Source organism: Palaemon carinicauda, chromosome 27, assembly GCF_036898095.1.
Source record: "Palaemon carinicauda isolate YSFRI2023 chromosome 27, ASM3689809v2, whole genome shotgun sequence".
Lineage (NCBI taxonomy): Eukaryota > Metazoa > Arthropoda > Malacostraca > Decapoda > Palaemonidae > Palaemon > Palaemon carinicauda.
Genome location: NC_090751.1, coordinates 1,987,120 through 2,007,245, shown reverse-complemented (window position 1 = coordinate 2,007,245; position 20,126 = coordinate 1,987,120). Strand labels below are relative to the sequence as shown.

The following is a 20,126-nucleotide window of genomic DNA, read 5'->3' as shown; positions in this document are numbered from 1 at the left end:
GACAACCAGGTTCGACCTTGAAAATCCCGCTTTAGAAAATCAAATTGAAAGTTAAAAAGAAAGTAAATTCCGTTGAAAGCTATAAAATACATTATGCTGAAAGCTAAAAAATATATTCTGCTGAAAGCTAAAAAAGTACATTCTGTTGAAAGCTAAAGAATAACATTCGGTTGAAAGCTAAAAAAATACATTCTGTTGAAAGCTATAAAAGAACATTCCATTGAAAGCTATAAAAGAACATTCCGTTGAAGGCTATAAAAGAACATTACGTTGAAAGCTAAAAAAAGAACATTCTGTTGAAAGCTAAAAAATATAACATTCCGTTGAAAGATAAAAATTATCTGTCAAAAGCTAAATTGTTGAATTCTAAAAAAAATAGCATTCTGTTGAAAGCTAAATAATAATCTGTTGAAAGGTAAATAATAAACCGTTGAAAGCTAAAACAGTGTTGCAAGCTAAAAAAAATGTTGCAAGCTAAAAAAAATGTTGCAAGCTAAAAAAATGTTGCAAGCTAAAAAAAATAAGTTGAAAGCTAAAAAATATAACATTCCATTGAAAGCTCAAAAAAAAGGAAATAAAATTTCCTCGAAATCTAAAAATACTGAGGATCAAAAAGCTCGCCACAAGTTTAAACGAACCAGGAGCAAGCGACCCTTACTTTGATTGCATCAACACATCCTACAGGACCTCCACATAAACCTCTAGCTCTCTCTCCTGTGTCTCGGTCCTGCTGCTGTTACTAAAGGAACGAGAAAGGGGGGAGGGAGAGTGGGGAGGCGAGGCGATGGAGTCCTCTGAATGACCTTGAAATCTTCCGCCTCCCCCCTCCCCCCTTCTCCAGTATTCACCCGACACCTAAAACGAACGAACCGGTCTCCTGCAAGCGGGATCCTATCCCCTCCCCCCCCCCCCCCTAAAAAAATGTCGATGGTCCTCAGTCACTTCTGCATTACTAGCTAACTTCCCCCCCCCCCCCCCTTTAAGCTCATAGGAAAAAAATCAGAATGCTTCGGAAGCTAAGAGTTCCACTGGTCACTAAATTTGGTTTGGCTCAAGTTTACAAGCATGTTCCAACGTAGGCCTACAGTTGTAATCAATTTATTCCAGTGACCTTCTTGGAAGAAGAAGAAGAAGAAGAAGGAGAAGAGGAAGAAGAAGAAGAAGAAGAAGAAGAGGAAGAGGAAGAAGAAGAACAACAACAACAACAAGATTCCTGTGAACCATCATCCAAGTGGGTCTTTAGGACTATATGCCATTTGACCCCGCCCCCTCGCTCAACATTTTACGAAATAGAAAAGGCAGAGGAGATATCCTTACAAGTAAAGTCCAGCCAGATGTCTGTGGTAACCGGAGCAGGTCAACTTCTTGGTAACAAGAGACCGTTACCAGTAATTCAAAATGACACCGGTACCAGAAGACCACGATAAGCGATTAGCCTAACTGAGATGACATTTGTGACAAGCAATAAGTGGTGGATAATGACAGTGATGAAATAAAGCGGGACTATTAATCAACAAAGGAAGCTTAGGGCCTAAAACGAAAGCATTCTATTGGGAGATCTGCAAAGCAACCTTACAGCTGCAAGCACAATATGGATCCTTCCAAAACTGCAGTATGGTTGCGTAACCACAACAGCTAATTCCTGTTGCCAGCCACCGCGTTTCCCCACAAGGTAAGTTTGCTCTTCCGCTTACGTAAAGACAAATGACAATTTTGCAAAGACTGGTCTTCAGATTATATAAAGTGAAGAATAATAAGTCAAGAAAGTAATTCATTCGCTTAAAACTGTTCTTTGCATAAAATGTAATTTTCAAGGTCTAACAACCCAGTAATACTGTAAGCGATGACAGTAGAGAACAGGACTAAAAGACTAATGATTTATCCCTTGTATTAGCCATAATGATAATCTATAAACCCCTAATATAAAGAAATATCTAACAATTCCCTGTTTGGTACAAATTGCAAACCCCAACCGCACATAAAACACCCCAGCTAGGAGCAGAGGTGTAGGATCTTGGTAGTGCACTAAGGACGAGACGTACACAATGAACTTACGATTAGGATTCCCTACCCTACCAACTGAAACCCTCACCACATCCTAGCGAGCCCTTGGTAACGACAACACTCCTCCTCCTCCTCAGACGACGAGGCTAGTCACAAACCACGCAGGTGACCCCCTTTCCCTACCCCCTAAAAAATGTCCATTTATTTTCGGTACGATCTGTGACAAAGGATCTTCAACCGACCTTGTTCCATTAGGGGAAACGTTGGACATAACGGTAGGAAACCTGCTGCATGATTATGCTTCAGGAAAAGTCACTCTTCACTGGGCTATTTTTCCCTGTTGGAGTCCCTGGGCTTATAGCATCTTGCTTTTCCAACTAGGGTTGTAGCTTGGATAATAATAATAATAATAATGGTACAGTTTGCCTCGTTAATTCCGGTACACTTCATGGAAAGCGAAGGAGACATCACTGTACTGGAATTAATGAAACCAACTGTACAATTCCAGTACAGCAAACAGAACAGTATGCTTCCAGCCACATCAGATTGGAATAGCCTGGAATCCAGTACCCTAAATACAGCTAGCACGCAAAAATTCCAGGGGGGGGGGGAGGGAAGGGAAGGGACTTAAGACTGATACAGTGCATGAAAACCTCAAATTTTACATTCCTGCTTTTGAAGCTCTCATTTTCTATCTATTGACCACATTTATAATAAATCAAACCAATTAAATTGATTATCTTCCTTGGATTCAATAAGTTTGCAAGAAACTCATGTTAAATTCAAACCAAATTACGATCCTCTAATTATAATTAAACGCCATATAAGCTAGACAAACTGTGGAAGAACAGAATATACAATATAAAGCAGCTGCGTTATGTTTCTGTTTCTATCCAAGCACAGGATGCAACTAATAAAGGTTTCCTGCAATCTATAGTCCTCCACTATCAAAGCAAAATACAGCGTCTGCCTGAACCTTACCTACCCCTTGTATTCAAGCGCGAACTCTCTCTCTCTCTCTCTCTCTCTCTCTCTCTCTCTCTCTCTCTCTCTCTCTCTCTCAAAGCAAAATAGAGCGTCTGCCTGAACTTTACTATTGTATTCAAGCGCAAAAGCTCTCTCTCTCTCTCTCTCTCTCTCTCTCTCTCTCTCTCTCTCTCTCTCTCTCTCTCTCAAAGCAAAATAGAACGCCTGCCTGAATACCTACAATTTTATTCTCTCTCTCTCTCTCTCTCTCTCTCTCTCTCTCTCTCTACGTAATCATGGAGCGGAACGGCTTTAAACTGGTACGCTTCTTGAATCACGTAGGCCTTCTTACACAAGAAAGCAACCTAACCAGTTGCTCCAAGGAGAGACAACTCAACCCTTCCTTTTCAACGGGGTCGTGCAGCAATCTCCTCGTGTCGTCCGATTGTAAACAATGGAGAGCTGTCTAGGGACGGTGACTTCGAGAGCTATAGCTTTAAGTGATAAAATTTGTTTAAGGTCTCATTTCGAAGTTTTGTGGAAGGGGTAAATTAAACTATTTCATTCGATAAAGCTTATGCCGAGATAATATAATGGACTTTGATATTGCAATAGTAATCTAACGTTAGTATTTTAATGCTAACTGTAATGAACCAATGGACAAATCTGTATATAATAAAAACAGAAGATTTTTTTTTCAATTACACCGCGATCCAGTGAATGTAAGTTTAGGGGAGTCTGTTGGTTTATTTGCCGAGTCATCAGAAGCCATTGCCTGACCCTCCTTGGTTCTAGCTTGGATGGAGAGGTAGTATGGGTGCTAATCATATGCAATATGGTCAGTCTCTAAGGGCATTGTCTTGCTTGATAGGGCAATGTTACTGTCCCTTGCCCCTGTCACTCATAAGTGGCCTTTAAACAAAGTGCCTAAAGCTAACTGAAAGCTTAAGTATCAAGACTAGACCCGGTGAAATAAAAATAAAAACTTTACAGTATACCAACTAATGAATTGGGTTTTATGAATCTGCGCTACATGACCTGGTGTTGGGGCCAGTGAAGGCCATTCAGGGCTCAAGTTCAGCTATATAAAAGTTGAAAGAAGTAAAGCAAGACTGTAACCATATCACTAGCTCCACCAACGGTCTAAATGTAAACAATGAGATTCAGTTATACACAACGAATTTGTTCAAATATCCGGTGGCAGATACCCCTAGGGTGACTCTTCGCTCATAAGACACATTTCAACTTTCACCACACCACCTCCTTCAGACAGGTCATTGGTCTGAAGCCCACGTAGGTTTGGCTAAGATCTATTAATATCTCTATAGACCTTGGGTCCCAGACCAAAATCAAATGTGGCATTTTATATATATATATATATATATATATATATATATATATATATATATATATATATATATATATATATATATATATATATATATAGAACAGGCTCATATATGAAAACGTCAATTAATGAAGATAAATATTACTCGCATGTTATTACATGGAATGTTACTGGCAAAAAAATTACTCTATAATCAAATGTTCATTATCCCCACACACTCGCCGCTTCCCTAATTTATTAACCCAAATAAAATATTCAAATGAACATAATAACCAAGATAGATTACATGAAAATTATTAAATTTCAGCTGGCTATGTTATCCACATAATATACCTTGGAAAATTATTCAAAGTATCTCTAAGACGAAAAAAAAACCATTCCAATGCATTTTACTAAGATAAAATTAACTAATTTACAAGTGGGAATTTTAAAAATTATTTCACTACTAACTACCAATAATTATCACGATGAAATATCCAACCAGCGCATTTCAACGTTACAAATATGCTAACTAATTTTCTTCAAAGTCCAGGGCTATTCAAAAGACAGCCTTTTAAACAGCACGAAATGCAGCATGTTCGTAACAGCGGAAGTATCAAATAGCGTAGGTCACACATATGGAATTCCCCTTGTCACAAGGACTGCTTGGTTGCAGGATATCTTTCCATTAAACGAAAAACCTTTACAGTATTCCTTAAAAAGCCTTTTAAAGAATTTACTAATTATATACAATAAAAAGGGTACCTAATTTGTGATTTGATGATTGAAATAGCCAAGGATATCAGTGTTAATTCCTTGGGCTACTCGATTATAATACATCTTGATCGCACTGCCAATGACAATGTCTGTCTTCATTTACTAATCACTCAAATATTAAAATTAAACAAAAAACCTATTCAATAAAATGATCAAGGAAATAGCATTCCCTTGACAACCCAGTCGCAGGAATATTGCGTCACTTTAAACAATATTGCATCAGCTAGTTTCAAATTTAAAAAAAGAAACATTCACGAACCAATCTTGGATAATAGCTTTAGTATTTATGGAAAACATGAGAAATGTACAATAAAATTCATTAATTCATTAGAATATTTAAAGGCACCAGGCTTTAATATTTGACGAGGACAAGTCATACATTGTATCACAGGTTTGAAAATGTCATTTACCGATATTTATACGAGCGGTTTAAGCTATTCCTGTCTGGATTTCTACTCGAAATAAATAGCTTAAAAGACAAGGTCCTTCCATAAAACACTGATAGGGGGACAACATAGGGAGCCTGTAGATACCGTAGAGGCCTACCGATAAAATTTGGACATAGAACCTACCGCAAATTCGTACGCAGAAGCAGCTTAAGGATTAAGCTCTCTGGATGTCAACCTAAGGTGCACTTCACTTCTAAAAGGGCAAAGAAACCTCAACACTATGACAGACTGTCCTCTGGCCATGTCCAACTCTTGACTGAGACTCCCAAGCACATATTCAACTCATGAAAACAATGACGAAACCTTTGGATTTCAGTGTTGCATCATACTTTGACAGACGCCTACGTGGAAAAAGGTATTGATTCAACATGTTGACCTCATTTACTTACGTCTGTTTACTTCATCTGCATCGCTGGGAGAACGTCTTCGAGAAAAATTAAAACAAGTGTTGGGGGAAAAAGTACGAAACTCGTAGAGCGTTGTATCTGTATGTCCTATCCTCTTGTAGCCATAGTTAGAAGTGACTCCTCGGGCTGGCCAACACCGGAAGAAATGTTTACACAAAAGCCTTCTCGTTTTCCACCTTTGCTTTCTATTCTCGAAGTGTTACGTCACTGTAAGTAACGTCGTCGTGTGTAAATGCTTCCTTCTGCTATGCAAAAATGTGATGCAAGCGCATCTATTTACGAAAATCAATACGAGGAATTGACGTGTGTCGCGATTCGGCAAGGTTGGTCAACGTGGGACGTGATGACGAAACAGACGACTATGCTACACACGTTTGTATTTCCTTCAATATCTGAGAAATCCTTAGAGATAATCACAACTTTCATTTATCCAGTTGTTGATATGAGATATATAATGCAGAAATTTAAATATATATGATTTTTAATAGGACGGTATGTGCTTTTTTAAGGTAGAAAATAGCTGAGTAAATTTAGTCACTTGAGATTTCCGTGAGAACCTGACATTGAACGCTGCGCCAACTTCGATCACTTTAGTTGTTTCTTGTTTCATTCGGAATTAGAATGGCATTGCGAAGCACAACCAATAGAACAGTAAATGTTCCCCTTTGTAATTTCATTAACGCGTCAACACAGGTCAGATTGAGAAATTAACAAAACCAGGGACATTTTACCGAGAGTTTTGAAAATTAAGAATAACAATTTCTATTAATAGGGTCATTGAGTAATCAAATGATCAACGCAAATCAGATGGAAGGTTGACGGCCTTGAAAATCGTCTATATGTATGAAATTGAAACGTTATTAGTATTTTCTTTAATCCAAATAATGAAAATCGTTTGGTAAATGCAGCATAGCAACTGGCAGCAGATGTTAATCTACCACGGGGGTTACTTGGGTGAATAAATATTGTATAAAATCTAAGGGATTGAAACACCATTCTTGACTGTATTGACATATGAGAGACTGTCACATGGATTTAATGCGGGTACTGTGAACATTGGTATACTTACGTCCAGTATTATGAGGAATGCACAGAAAAATCACGGGAAAAAGCTATAAGCAGACCTCATTATTATCTCCATCTCCTCCTACGCCTATTAACGCAAACGGCCTCGGTTAGATTTCGCCACTCGTCTCTATCTTGAGCTTTTAAATCAATACTTCTCCATTCATCATCTCCTACTTCTCGCTTCATACTCCTCAGCCATGTAGGCCTGGGTCTTCCAACCCTTCCAGTGCCTTGTGAACCAGACTAAAAATAAATTACTTCATTTTCCTTGATCAAAATATATTTAAAAACATTCGTGGATCTTAAGAAAAATTTAGGACACTCCAAAATCAAACCATTGTTCTCTAATCTTGTGTAGTGGCATAGCCTCTGTACCATGGTCTCTCACTATCTTGGGGTAGAGTTGTCTTGCTTGAGGGTACATTCGGGCACACCATTCTGTTTTATTTCCCTGTCTCTTTAAAGTTTTTATAAATTATTCATTTTAGTGCTGTTACTGTTCTTAAAATATTTTCTTTTAATTGTTATTTACTTTTCTTGTAGTTTCCTTATTTTCTTTCCTCACTGGGCTATTTTTTCCTGTTGGAGATCTCGGGCTTATAGCATTCTGCCTTTCCAACTATGGTTGTAGCTTAGCAAGTAATAATAATAATAATAATTGTGAAGAATTTTCTTCACTCTTCTTCTTTTAATCGTATTTTTAGCTCTTCTACTAATACTATAGCTACCCCTTAAAAATTCTCTCCTACATCTAGTTTTCTTTAACGAAACATAGGGAGGACTAATCTAAACTTGTTGACAGTGACGCACGCCATGCTCGTGACGTCACAGCGTAGATACGCACGTTAGAGGGCCTTAGTGTAACCACGGCGTATGTTGGTTCTTTCCTTAAACTACATGGGTCGAGATTAAAATTCCTAAACTACATTTTTATATCAATTCCAATACTGCTGAATTAATGCATCTTATATTTCTCAATACCAATTAAGGTTTGTTAATTTTAAGATGTATGCTCATCGTACCAGTCCATTGCTAATTAATCATTTTAAGTATTAATTTTTAGCAAGCCAGAATAGGTAGGATTGCTGTATATATAACCTCCCTCAGAGCAGCAAGATTTATCTGAGTATTTAGTACAAAATCCTGCCTCCTCTGCACTCCTTTCAACAATATATTGCCCTGTCCTTAAGTCCCGATATGGCAACCCCAATGGATTACCATGCGCATCATGACCGTCACTTGTTTGGCAAGGTGAAGCGAGGTTATCTCTTCGACCGTAGTGTCGACCACATTCTACGAGGAGCTGCCCTGGCCTGCTGACCTGCCTGGTCATTGAACCCGGCCAATTCTGGCTCACCCCATTCTCTCTTCCAAAACGTGTCTCACCAACGAGTCCTGTTGCTGCCGGTCGGAGAGATTGAGAAGAGGTCCCTGGTGTACCTAGTTACAGCTACAGTGAGAATTCTTGGGGTGAGCCAGGCAAGAAATTAGTGCGACAACCAGGTCAACAGCTATCACGGGCATAGGACTAAACTTCAAAGGAGTGCAGGTACTACATCAATGGCCATTTAGTTTTCCCCCATTTTTTATTAGCTTAGACTAAATTTAACTTGATAGGGTACCTGGCTAATTACACTATTCGGACTGTGTGCGGTGGGATTGTGTGTATATATATTTTTTCGATACAATTTTTTGCCTTTTGAGACTAACATAGTCTCTGGGTCACGTGGGCCACGTGCCAGACCCTATTTTGATTTTGATTGTTGCAGACCACGTGTCTAACCCATCATTTTCATTATTTGAATTGCATCTCTTTTAATTCCATTTTTGTCTTTGTTAAGATGTCCGTTTTGTTTTAATGTAAATTGTGAATAAATCAATATTAGGTTAATTAAACCTCCTTAGTATTTTTGCTCCCTCATTTATTTTAATGTGTGAAATGAATAATTGATCACGGGACAAAATACCCAATATTTGAAGAGTAAGTCTATAGGTGGTAACAGCGAGAAACTTTGCATTAATATATTTGCTTCGAAGGTAAAGATCCTTATCTTTAAACTTTTAAACTACTTTACATCACTGCTCCCATTTTGGATTTTGTCTACCTTACATTAACGTAAAATAACTGTCCAGCATTTCATTGGGGTAGCTGGGACGGAGCCGGAACAGAGCCTGAGAATGAAATGACTATAGACCTGACAAAGCTAGAGTAGGCCATAAATTATTCTCAATCCTACGTGTGGAGTGCTTAGGCCTCTGGACAGTAAAATTTCCCTTTTGTATGTGAGTGATGGTTAGTGAATTGTGACAGTAAAGTATTAGCAGGGTGTTTGTGCCCCGAGAGTAAGTGCTCCTATCCTCCCCTGTTGAACTTTATGTAACTGTTATAAGGAGACTTTCCCGGACTAAGTTCCCACTCAGAACGTAACCATTAAAAAATTCTCCACACGAGTGGTCCTTCGAACCGGATCTATTACCTTTGACTTGTGAAGCATTAACGTAATTAATCAGCTTGATTAAGCATATAGTAACTCGCTATATCACTTACCCACACGCACACAGCCAGTTTGTCGAATGTGTAAAGCCCAGACTTTAATTGGGAAGAGAAATTTGTAATCAACATGATCTTTTTGTATCGACCACGTGTTTAAGGAAAGAGCTACGTAACCAGGTTAATTTGTTGCTTGAATGTTCTCTATAGAAAGACTAGAATTTGTCGTAGGAACTTCACTCTGTCTCGGATCCGTTCACCCACGTGTGGCGGAATCCACTTATACCAGAAAGTTCTAAGCTACTTGAACTAAGGTTTTTTGTTGTTCAGACGCCCGTGTTTACTGCTCAGCTAGAGCGCCGGTGTACTCGTCCTGTCAACTAATTTTGCTAGCTAAGCATCTAATTTGTAACATTTTGTACCTTGGTCTACCTTCCTTTGTGTCGTTTACCTTCCCTAACCAACTTTAACCTTTCTAACTAATGTTCCCGTATACCTAGCACATGTCCTTGTCCTAAAGAGCGAATTGGCGCAGCATAATTTTAAGTGTTCTTACAAATAACGTAGAAACTTAATAACACCAAGTCCGTTTCATTCCACGTGTTTGTTCCGAGATGGCGGATCTTGTTTACAGCCCAAACTAAGGGTTCGTAATTGTTTGCTACCGTAAGTAAATAACTTCGTGTAGTTCATTTAAGTTCCTTTAGCGAGGAAATATTGTTTTTGTCCTTTAGCGAGGATATTTTTGTTTTACCTCCGCGTGAGGGAAATTTCATTTTGTTTAGCCTCCACGTGAGTGCACTTTAAAGTCGTTGCCTTGTGCGCCTATCTACATTTTGAATAGATCAGTGGTCGCCTTAGTGTGCCCGTAATTGTGAAATCGTCACAACAGTGTCAGCCTCGACCTGTTAATTTAACTTTTTACTTAATACTTTGCATTCATAAGCCCATGTGCTTTCTAATGTTTTACTTTCAAGTAACTTAGATCAATCATTTATCGCCAGGTGCGTATATAATTAAATTTAGCAAAGTTTTTAACGTCACGTGACCTGGGCATCGTCTGCTTTGTTGGACCCGGTCACTTTGAAATTTAAAGTAATTTCATGATTTATATGTTTTTTGTCCATTTAACCATTTTTTCTCATCATTAGTAAATTTAAATGTTTAATTATCAACCTTGTAAATTTGTAAAGTTTCATTTTTACATTCCTTTAAAATTCAGATTTATCCCTTGTTTTGTTTTACGAATCCGTTCATCAAACGTGGTCAATCCAAGATGGCGGACTTCATGTTTAACGTAAACAACCCTTCACCGCCTAAGGCGGAAACGCTTAGCCCCGAGGAGATTAACGCTAGGCTTAAGGAACAGGAGTTGACGTTCACCTTTGTTTGTGAGGACGCAGACCTAGCACTTCATGGTCTGGCTTCTGTAGATTTTCCCAGCATGGGTCCAGAAGCCGTAAATCATTTCAAAACCCTTATTGGTAAAGTAAGAGACGAACTTAACCATTACAAGAATTTTTGGAGACGTCATTACGACCATCCTATTGTTAAATTAAATTATCCCGTGCTTGCTGCCTGTTCAAGTAAAATTGAAATTGCCTTTAATAGCCTCATGGCTCATCCCAATTTAATAATTAAAGATAATCAATCGTGTTCCTCTTCAAGGGTAAAACCTTCAGTGACACGTCCAGTTGTAAACGCTATTAATAGTCCCCTAATTGTTACTTCTAATATATCAGCCGTCAAGCACAATTTTGTCTCAATTCCTCAACCTGTAAAATCTTCACATTCCAATACTATGTTGCCAACACGGCATACGATTAGTAATTTTGAGTCAGCCCCACCTGCTTTATCCTCATCTCCAAACCTTAAGCCGCCAGTGTTTAATCGCCCTCAACCCCCTTTGTCTTTGCCGCCGGTGACAGTCCGTCCCGTAGGAAATACCATTCATAGTCTTAACATGGACCCCCCAAGTGGTAGCGCAGATACCACACAACTTAACCGTGTGCGTGATGGCCAGCAGAGGCCTGTACCGGTAGTAGATTCATTCATTAAAATCGTACCATCCCATGGACCAGTGCTCACGTTGCCTGATTGTCCTATTCTTAAGCCCGTAACTTCCGCTCCAACCCGTGTCAAAGCTAAACCATCCCCGTTAGGATTTCAAACCCGCCCTCAGAAAGAGCCGCGTGATCGCAAGGTTAAGACCTTAGCAGTCAGAAATGAACCTTGCGCACTGACGGTGGATTTAGCGAAGGTCACACATGTAGACCTAGCACCGGAGCTTAGAGCCTGTTTACGATTCACTTTGCTTGAGGATAACAGTACCATGAACATCATTCATTGTTTTCATTCACTTTTGTATGGCACAGCTGTAAGCCTTTATTATTTTTGCCAAGTCATTCAGCAGCATTTTTTCAGTCAATCACTTGCTTTAACCTCAAAGCGTAAATTTAATTTTTGCGTTGACAACTTGTCATGTTGCTATAATCCCCCTGACATCCTTCAGCTCGTGCTGAAATTAAGCTTTGTTTTTAATGTTCACCGTGCAAACATTTCCCTTGAAGATGACATCCAAGACCTTAGCTGTCAGAAATACGATGTCCCCATGGACCTAGTTCGTCTCACTTTGTCATTCAAACTAGAGTCAGATGATTTTTCCAATTTTTACGCTGAGAATAAGATAACTTTTCTCCTTTTGTCAGGCGACAAATACAAAGTTTTCAGTACGCCAGTAATTTTATTTGTAGAAATATTTTATGTAAAACGTTGGGTGTCAGACCGGGATTGGGATTCACCCCCATAATTTTTAATTTGTCATTTGGCCTGACTTGTTGCTGAACTCGACCGTTATTGGCTTTTGTTTTGTTTGCTCTATCCGTACCCCTAGGGTGGGAAGAATTGAGTGTTTTTAATCCTTTAATTACTATTGCATCGTACGTTTCAAGTTAACACTGATCATTTACTTATATTAACGCTTCCGTGAAACATTGCCTGCGTGGTTCAATTTTCCCCAAATTCACGTGAAAGTATAACTTTTGATTCAATTGATTTCAATTAACGTTAAAGGCGTTTTGTTAACTTTAAACGGACGATGATGTGAAGAACAACTTCACTCATCATTCAGCCAGTAACCTTATCTCGCTCATACTAACAAGTAGTTGAATCACATTTGCCGGAACTAACCCCTCTCCCTTTTTTCTCCCCTTTATCCCCAGGGTGTGAAGAATTTTCTTCACTCTTCTTCTTTTAATCGTATTTTTAGCTCTTCTACTAATACTATAGCTACCCCTTAAAAATTCTCTCCTACATCTAGTTTTCTTTAACGAAACATAGGGAGGACTAATCTAAACTTGTTGACAGTGACGCACGCCATGCTCGTGACGTCACAGCGTAGATACGCACGTTAGAGGGCCTTAGTGTAACCACGGCGTATGTTGGTTCTTTCCTTAAACTACATGGGTCGAGATTAAAATTCCTAAACTACATTTTTATATCAATTCCAATACTGCTGAATTAATGCATCTTATATTTCTCAATACCAATTAAGGTTTGTTAATTTTAAGATGTATGCTCATCGTACCAGTCCATTGCTAATTAATCATTTTAAGTATTAATTTTTAGCAAGCCAGAATAGGTAGGATTGCTGTATATATAACCTCCCTCAGAGCAGCAAGATTTATCTGAGTATTTAGTACAAAATCCTGCCTCCTCTGCACTCCTTTCAACAATATATTGCCCTGTCCTTAAGTCCCGATATGGCAACCCCAATGGATTACCATGCGCATCATGACCGTCACTTGTTTGGCAAGGTGAAGCGAGGTTATCTCTTCGACCGTAGTGTCGACCACATTCTACGAGGAGCTGCCCTGGCCTGCTGACCTGCCTGGTCATTGAACCCGGCCAATTCTGGCTCACCCCATTCTCTCTTCCAAAACGTGTCTCACCAACGAGTCCTGTTGCTGCCGGTCGGAGAGATTGAGAAGAGGTCCCTGGTGTACCTAGTTACAGCTACAGTGAGAATTCTTGGGGTGAGCCAGGCAAGAAATTAGTGCGACAACCAGGTCAACAGCTATCACGGGCATAGGACTAAACTTCAAAGGAGTGCAGGTACTACATCAATGGCCATTTAGTTTTCCCCCATTTTTTATTAGCTTAGACTAAATTTAACTTGATAGGGTACCTGGCTAATTACACTATTCGGACTGTGTGCGGTGGGATTGTGTGTATATATATTTTTTCGATACAATTTTTTGCCTTTTGAGACTAACATAGTCTCTGGGTCACGTGGGCCACGTGCCAGACCCTATTTTGATTTTGATTGTTGCAGACCACGTGTCTAACCCATCATTTTCATTATTTGAATTGCATCTCTTTTAATTCCATTTTTGTCTTTGTTAAGATGTCCGTTTTGTTTTAATGTAAATTGTGAATAAATCAATATTAGGTTAATTAAACCTCCTTAGTATTTTTGCTCCCTCATTTATTTTAATGTGTGAAATGAATAATTGATCACGGGACAAAATACCCAATATTTGAAGAGTAAGTCTATAGGTGGTAACAGCGAGAAACTTTGCATTAATATATTTGCTTCGAAGGTAAAGATCCTTATCTTTAAACTTTTAAACTACTTTACATCACTGCTCCCATTTTGGATTTTGTCTACCTTACATTAACGTAAAATAACTGTCCAGCATTTCATTGGGGTAGCTGGGACGGAGCCGGAACAGAGCCTGAGAATGAAATGACTATAGACCTGACAAAGCTAGAGTAGGCCATAAATTATTCTCAATCCTACGTGTGGAGTGCTTAGGCCTCTGGACAGTAAAATTTCCCTTTTGTATGTGAGTGATGGTTAGTGAATTGTGACAGTAAAGTATTAGCAGGGTGTTTGTGCCCCGAGAGTAAGTGCTCCTATCCTCCCCTGTTGAACTTTATGTAACTGTTATAAGGAGACTTTCCCGGACTAAGTTCCCACTCAGAACGTAACCATTAAAAAATTCTCCACAATAATAATAATAATAATAATTATTATTATTATTATTATTATTATTATTATTATTATTATTATTATTATTATTATACAGAAAAGACTCATACAAAGTCTTGGGTATTGCCATAGCCTCTGTACCATGGTTTTTCTCTGTCTTGGAGTAGAGTTCTCTTGCTTGAGGGTACCACTCGGGCGCACTATTTTATCTTATTTCTCTTCCTCTTGTTTTGATAAAGTTTTCATAGTTTATATAGTGTTGTTACTCTTCTTAGAATATTTTATTTATCCTTGTTTCCTTTCCTCACCGGGCTATTTTTCCTGTTGGAACCCTCGGGCTTATAGTATGCTACCTTTCCAATTAGGGTTGTAGCTTAGCAAGTAATAATAATAATAATAATAATAATAATAATAATAATAATAATAATAATAAAATAACAACAACAACAAAAACAACAACAATAATAATAATAATAATAATAAAAATTATAATTATAATAATAATAATAATTATAATAATAATAGTAAACGTAAAATATTTATAATAATAATAATAATAATAATAATAATAATAAACGGAAAATATTTATAATAATAATAATAATAATAATAATAATAATAATAATAATAATACAGAAATGACTGATGCAAAGAGTTGACTAATAATAATAACAACAACAACAACAACAACAACAACAACAACAACAACAATAATAATAATAATAATAATACAGAAAGGACTGATGCGAAGGGTTGACTACCCCAAGAGAGTTCACGTCTCTACGTATCTGAAAAAAAAAAAAGAGGAAGAGAAAGCAAAGGTTCCATTCACTTGACAACCCTTCCAGGATCCGAGCACAGCAACGGGAAAGGTTTAGTTCAGAGGTAGTCAACCCTTTGCCTCAGTCATTTATGTATTATTATTATTATTATTATTATTATTATTATTATTATTATTATTATTATTATTATTATTATTATTATTAGTCAACCCTTTGTATCAGTCCTTTCTGTATTATTATTATTAGTTAAGCCTTTGCCTCAGTCATTTCTGTATTATTATTATTATTATTATTATTATTATTATTATTATTATTATTATTATTATTATTATTATTATTATTATTATTATTATTATTATTATTATTATTACTAGCTAACCTACAACCCTAGCTTGAAAAGCAGGATGCTATAAGCTCAGGGGCTCCAACAGGGAAAATAGCCCAGTAAGTAAAGGAAATAGGGAAAAATAAAATAATTTAAGGACTGTAACAACATTTAAATAAATATCTCCTAAATAAACTATTAAAACTTTAACAAAACAAGAGGAAGAGAAATAAGATAGAATAGCGTGCCCGAGTGTACCCTCATGCATGAGAACTCTAACTCAAGACAGTGTAGAACCATGGTACAGAGGCTTTAGCACTACCCAAGACTAGAGAACAATGGTTTGATTTTGGAGTGTCCTTCTCCTAGAAGAGCTGCTTACCATTAGACATTTAAAAGACTGAAGATATTAAGGCTACCAATAAGAAACGGGAAACTTTCTTGTTCTGTAAGTGCTTCGATAATGTGGATTTGACAATAAACATTTAATACGTAATGTGGTACTCTAAATACCTAAGAGAGTATACTGGAAACTGATCTTGTATACTCATTTTTTTTTAATGAGGCGCATTTGCACTGACTCGCAGCGGTGCCCTTTTTAGCTCGGAAAAGCTTTCTGCTATCTGATTGGTTAGAATGATCTTGTCCAACCAATCGGCGATCAGGACACTTTTCCGAGCTAAAAGGGCACCGCTGCGAGTCGGTGCAAATCTGCCTCGCTAAAAAGAATTGACTATAGTTACTGTAGAGTGTAAAGTTCCCCTGTGTGATAGGGCCAAGAAAGTAGCTCTTAAAGTAAAAGTAAAGTAATTAAATAGAAAGAAAAGTTAATGAGTAAATTGAGCAAAATAGAATAGTTTCTTGTTGTGTCTTCAATCTCACCAAATTACGAGCTAGAGAGGGGGTTGGGGGAGCCTATAGGTCCAACTGCTGAGTCATCATCAGCCAATGGCTGGACCTCCCGGGTCCTAGCTTGGGTTCAGAGAGAGCTTGGGCGCTGATCATATATATATATATATATATATATATATATATATATATATATATATATATATATACACATATATATATGTGTGTGTATATATATATATGTATGTGTGTATATATATATATATATATATATATATATATATATATATATATATACTCGTGTATATATATATATATATATATATATATATATACTGTATATATATATATATATATATATATATATATATATATATATATATATATATATATATATATATATATATATATATATATGGTCAGTATCAAGGGTATTGTCACTGCTCCTTACCTCTGCCATTCACGAGCGGCCTTTAAATGAATGGAGAGATTATCTCTCACGACATTGCACTCGGTGGATTTGGAAAGAACATTCTGACAAGAGAGAAGAAACAGAAGTCTGCGTCCTGCGTTTTTTTTTTTTTTTTTTTTTTTTTTTTTTTTTTTTTTTTTTTTTTTTTTTTTCAGTCAGCAAAGTAAAATAAGCGGTTTATGCAAATCTGAGATGAATTAGGGACTGTCTTGTCACCCGAAGAAAGCATTAAGATGTTTAATGGATTAATATGAGGAGTATTGGAGTGGTGAGTGAATGCTTCATGAAACTGCCTGAGAGGAAGAACAGTTGATACCTGAAACACTGAATAGAACCAGAGGGGCCACTCAGTAGAGCGCAGACCTCCATCCCGGCTTCTTATTTCTCGACCTTAACCTTGACCTTTGACCTTAACATGTATTAACTGGCGTGGATTTTCATACACAAATATGAACCAAGTTTGAAGTCTCTGTGATAACGATGTCCAAACTTATGGCTGCTTACGTGAATTGTATATTTTACTTGACCGTGACCTTGACCTTTGACCTTAACATGTATTAATTGGCGTGGATGCTCATAAACTCAAATATGAACCAAGTTTGAAGTTTCTGTGACAACGATGTCCAAACGTATGGCTGCTTACGTGAATTGGATATTTTGCTTGACTGTGACCTTGACCTTCCAAAATTTAATAATTTACAGCTTTTTACATAACAGTTAATCCCTACAAGTTTCATTACTCTACGATTAAAATTATGGCCAGGAAGCTTTTCACAAACAAACAAACACACAAAAGGGTGTTAAAGCATGAATTCTCCTCAAGTTTGTTGGCGGGGGCAAGAAAATGCTACAATAATAGAAACACGTGATTTTTTGACAGTTATTGACTGCAGTCGACATTTTTGCCAGCTCTATACGTCAAGCAGAAAGCAAGCAAACAATGTCAAGCAGCTATGAAGCAGCGATAGAAATATCTTTTATCAGTAATGAGGACTTTGAAGTTGGACCAAGAGCCATGCCTAGCAACCAACTAGCAGCGAAAACGTGTTACCTAACATGAAAGACCCTGAAATGTTTTTACCTTAGATACCCCATTATCATAGCTATTCTAGTGCCACAACCCCACGCTTATTGTCGGTATGTCTGCTTTCGATATTACCGTACTTAGGCTAAAAATTATAATCAAACTACAGTTTTTTCCATTTATTTCCATTGTTGTTAATGCTCTTAAATATTTTATTTTAATTGTTAATTATTTCTCTTATTTCCCTGTTTCCTTTCCTCACTAGACCATTTTCCCTGTTGGAGATATTTATAGTTTTTTATAGTTTATATAGGAAATATTTATTTTAATGTTGTCACTTTGCTTAAAATATTTTATTCTTCCTTATTTCCTTTCCTCACTGGGCTATTTTCCCTGTTGGAGCCCTTGGGCTTATAGCAACTTGCTTTTCACACTAGGGTTGTAGCTTAGCAAGTAATATTAATAATAACACCAATAATAATAATAATAATAATAATAATAATAATAATAATTCAGTTTTCGACGATGTTTCTGCTTTTTCAAGGTAAATTGGAATCAAATTAAAAATTCCACCCACAAATAATAGAACAAGTCAATTATTTCTACTAGTCTTCGGTAGTGCCATAGCCTCTGTACCATGGTCTTACCACTGTTAGAGTTCTCTTGCTTGAGGGAACACTCGGTCACACTATCTTATCTCATATCTCTTCCTCTTATTCTGTTGAAGTTTTTATAGTTTATAAAGGAAATATATATTTTAATGTTGTTACTGTTCTTGAAATATTTTATATTTCTTTGTTTCCTTTCCTCGCTGAGCTATTTTCCCTGTTGGGGCTCCTGGGCTTATAGCATCCACTGTTAGAGTTCTCTTGCTTGAGGCTACACTCGGGCACACTATTCTATCTTATTTCTCTTCCTTTTATTTTGTTGGAGTTTATATAGTTTATGTAAGAATTATATATTTCAATGTTGCTACTGTTCTTAAAATATTTTATATTTCCTTGTTTCCTTTCCTCGCTGAGCTATTTTCCCTGTTGGAGCCCCGGGGCTTATAGCATCCACTGTTGGAGTTCTTTTGCTTGAGGGTACACTCGGGCACACTATTCTATCTTATTTCTCTTCTTTTTATTTTGTTGGAGTTTATATAGTTTATAAAGGAAATATATATTTTAATGTTGTTACTGTTCTTGAAATATTTTATTTTTCCTTGTTTCCTTTCCTCGCTGAGCTATTTTTCCCTGTTGGAGCCCCGGGGCTTATAGCATCCACTGTTAGAGTTCTCTTGCTTGAGGATACACTCGGGCACATCATTCGATCTTATTTTTCTTCCACTTATTTTGTTGGAGTTTTTATAGTTTATATAGGAAATATTTATTTTAATGTTGTTACTGTCCCTAAAATATTTTATGTTTCCTTGTTTCCTTTCCTCGCTGAGCTATTTTCCCCGTTAGAGCGCCCCGGCTTATATCATCTTGCTTTTCCAACTAGGATTGTAACCTAGCAAGTAATAATAGTAATAAAATGTGTAACGTGTTTCAGACTTCCTACTGGCCAGCTAAACCCCGTAACCCAGTTGGCAAAAGACACCTTTTTTTCTTTATTCTTGAGTTTCTTCTTTACTTTGACATTCACGTTACGATTTAGTATGAAATACCTTTAAAATTGTGCCATTTTTGCATTTTGGTTTGTTGGAATAAAGTATAGATTATTAGTATTAACAGTTTTGCACATTAATATAATAATAATAATAATAATAATAATAATTATTATTATTATTATTATTATTATTATTATTATTATTATTATCATCATCTAAATCATCACCATCTAAATCACTATTATTATCATCATCATCATTATCATCATCATCATTATTATTAATATTATTATTATTATTATTAGTTAGGCTACAACCCTAGTTGGAAAATCAGGATGCTATAAGCCCAAGGGCCACAACATAAAAAAATAGCCTAGTGAGGAAAGTAAATAAGGGAATAAATAAACGATATAAGAAGTAATGAACAATTAAAACAAACTATTTTAAAAACATTAACAACATTAAAAGAGATATTTCATACATAAACTATAAAAAGACTTACGTCAGCCTCTTCAACATAAAAACATTTGCTGCAAGTTTCATCTTTTGAAGTTCTACCAAGTGGACTCTAACCCCTAATGAAGAAACGGATCAC

General features: G+C 36.8%; 1 protein-coding gene across 2 annotated transcripts in view; it reads right to left on the bottom strand.

Moving 5' to 3' along the window:
- The window catches only part of LOC137620502 (CCAAT/enhancer-binding protein gamma-like), a 49,656-nt gene extending 43,589 nt beyond the window's left edge, over positions 1 to 6,067 (bottom strand). Inside the window, exon 1 of one of the 2 annotated variants that reach the window (XM_068350684.1) lies at positions 5,913 to 6,067. The gene's annotated coding sequence lies outside the window, so the exon portion shown is untranslated. Of the gene's footprint in view, positions 1 to 5,646; positions 5,796 to 5,912 lie in introns of those variants that run through there. The other variant, XM_068350685.1, reaches the window with a different exon arrangement.
- Positions 6,068 to 20,126: the final 14,059 nt, after the last annotated feature.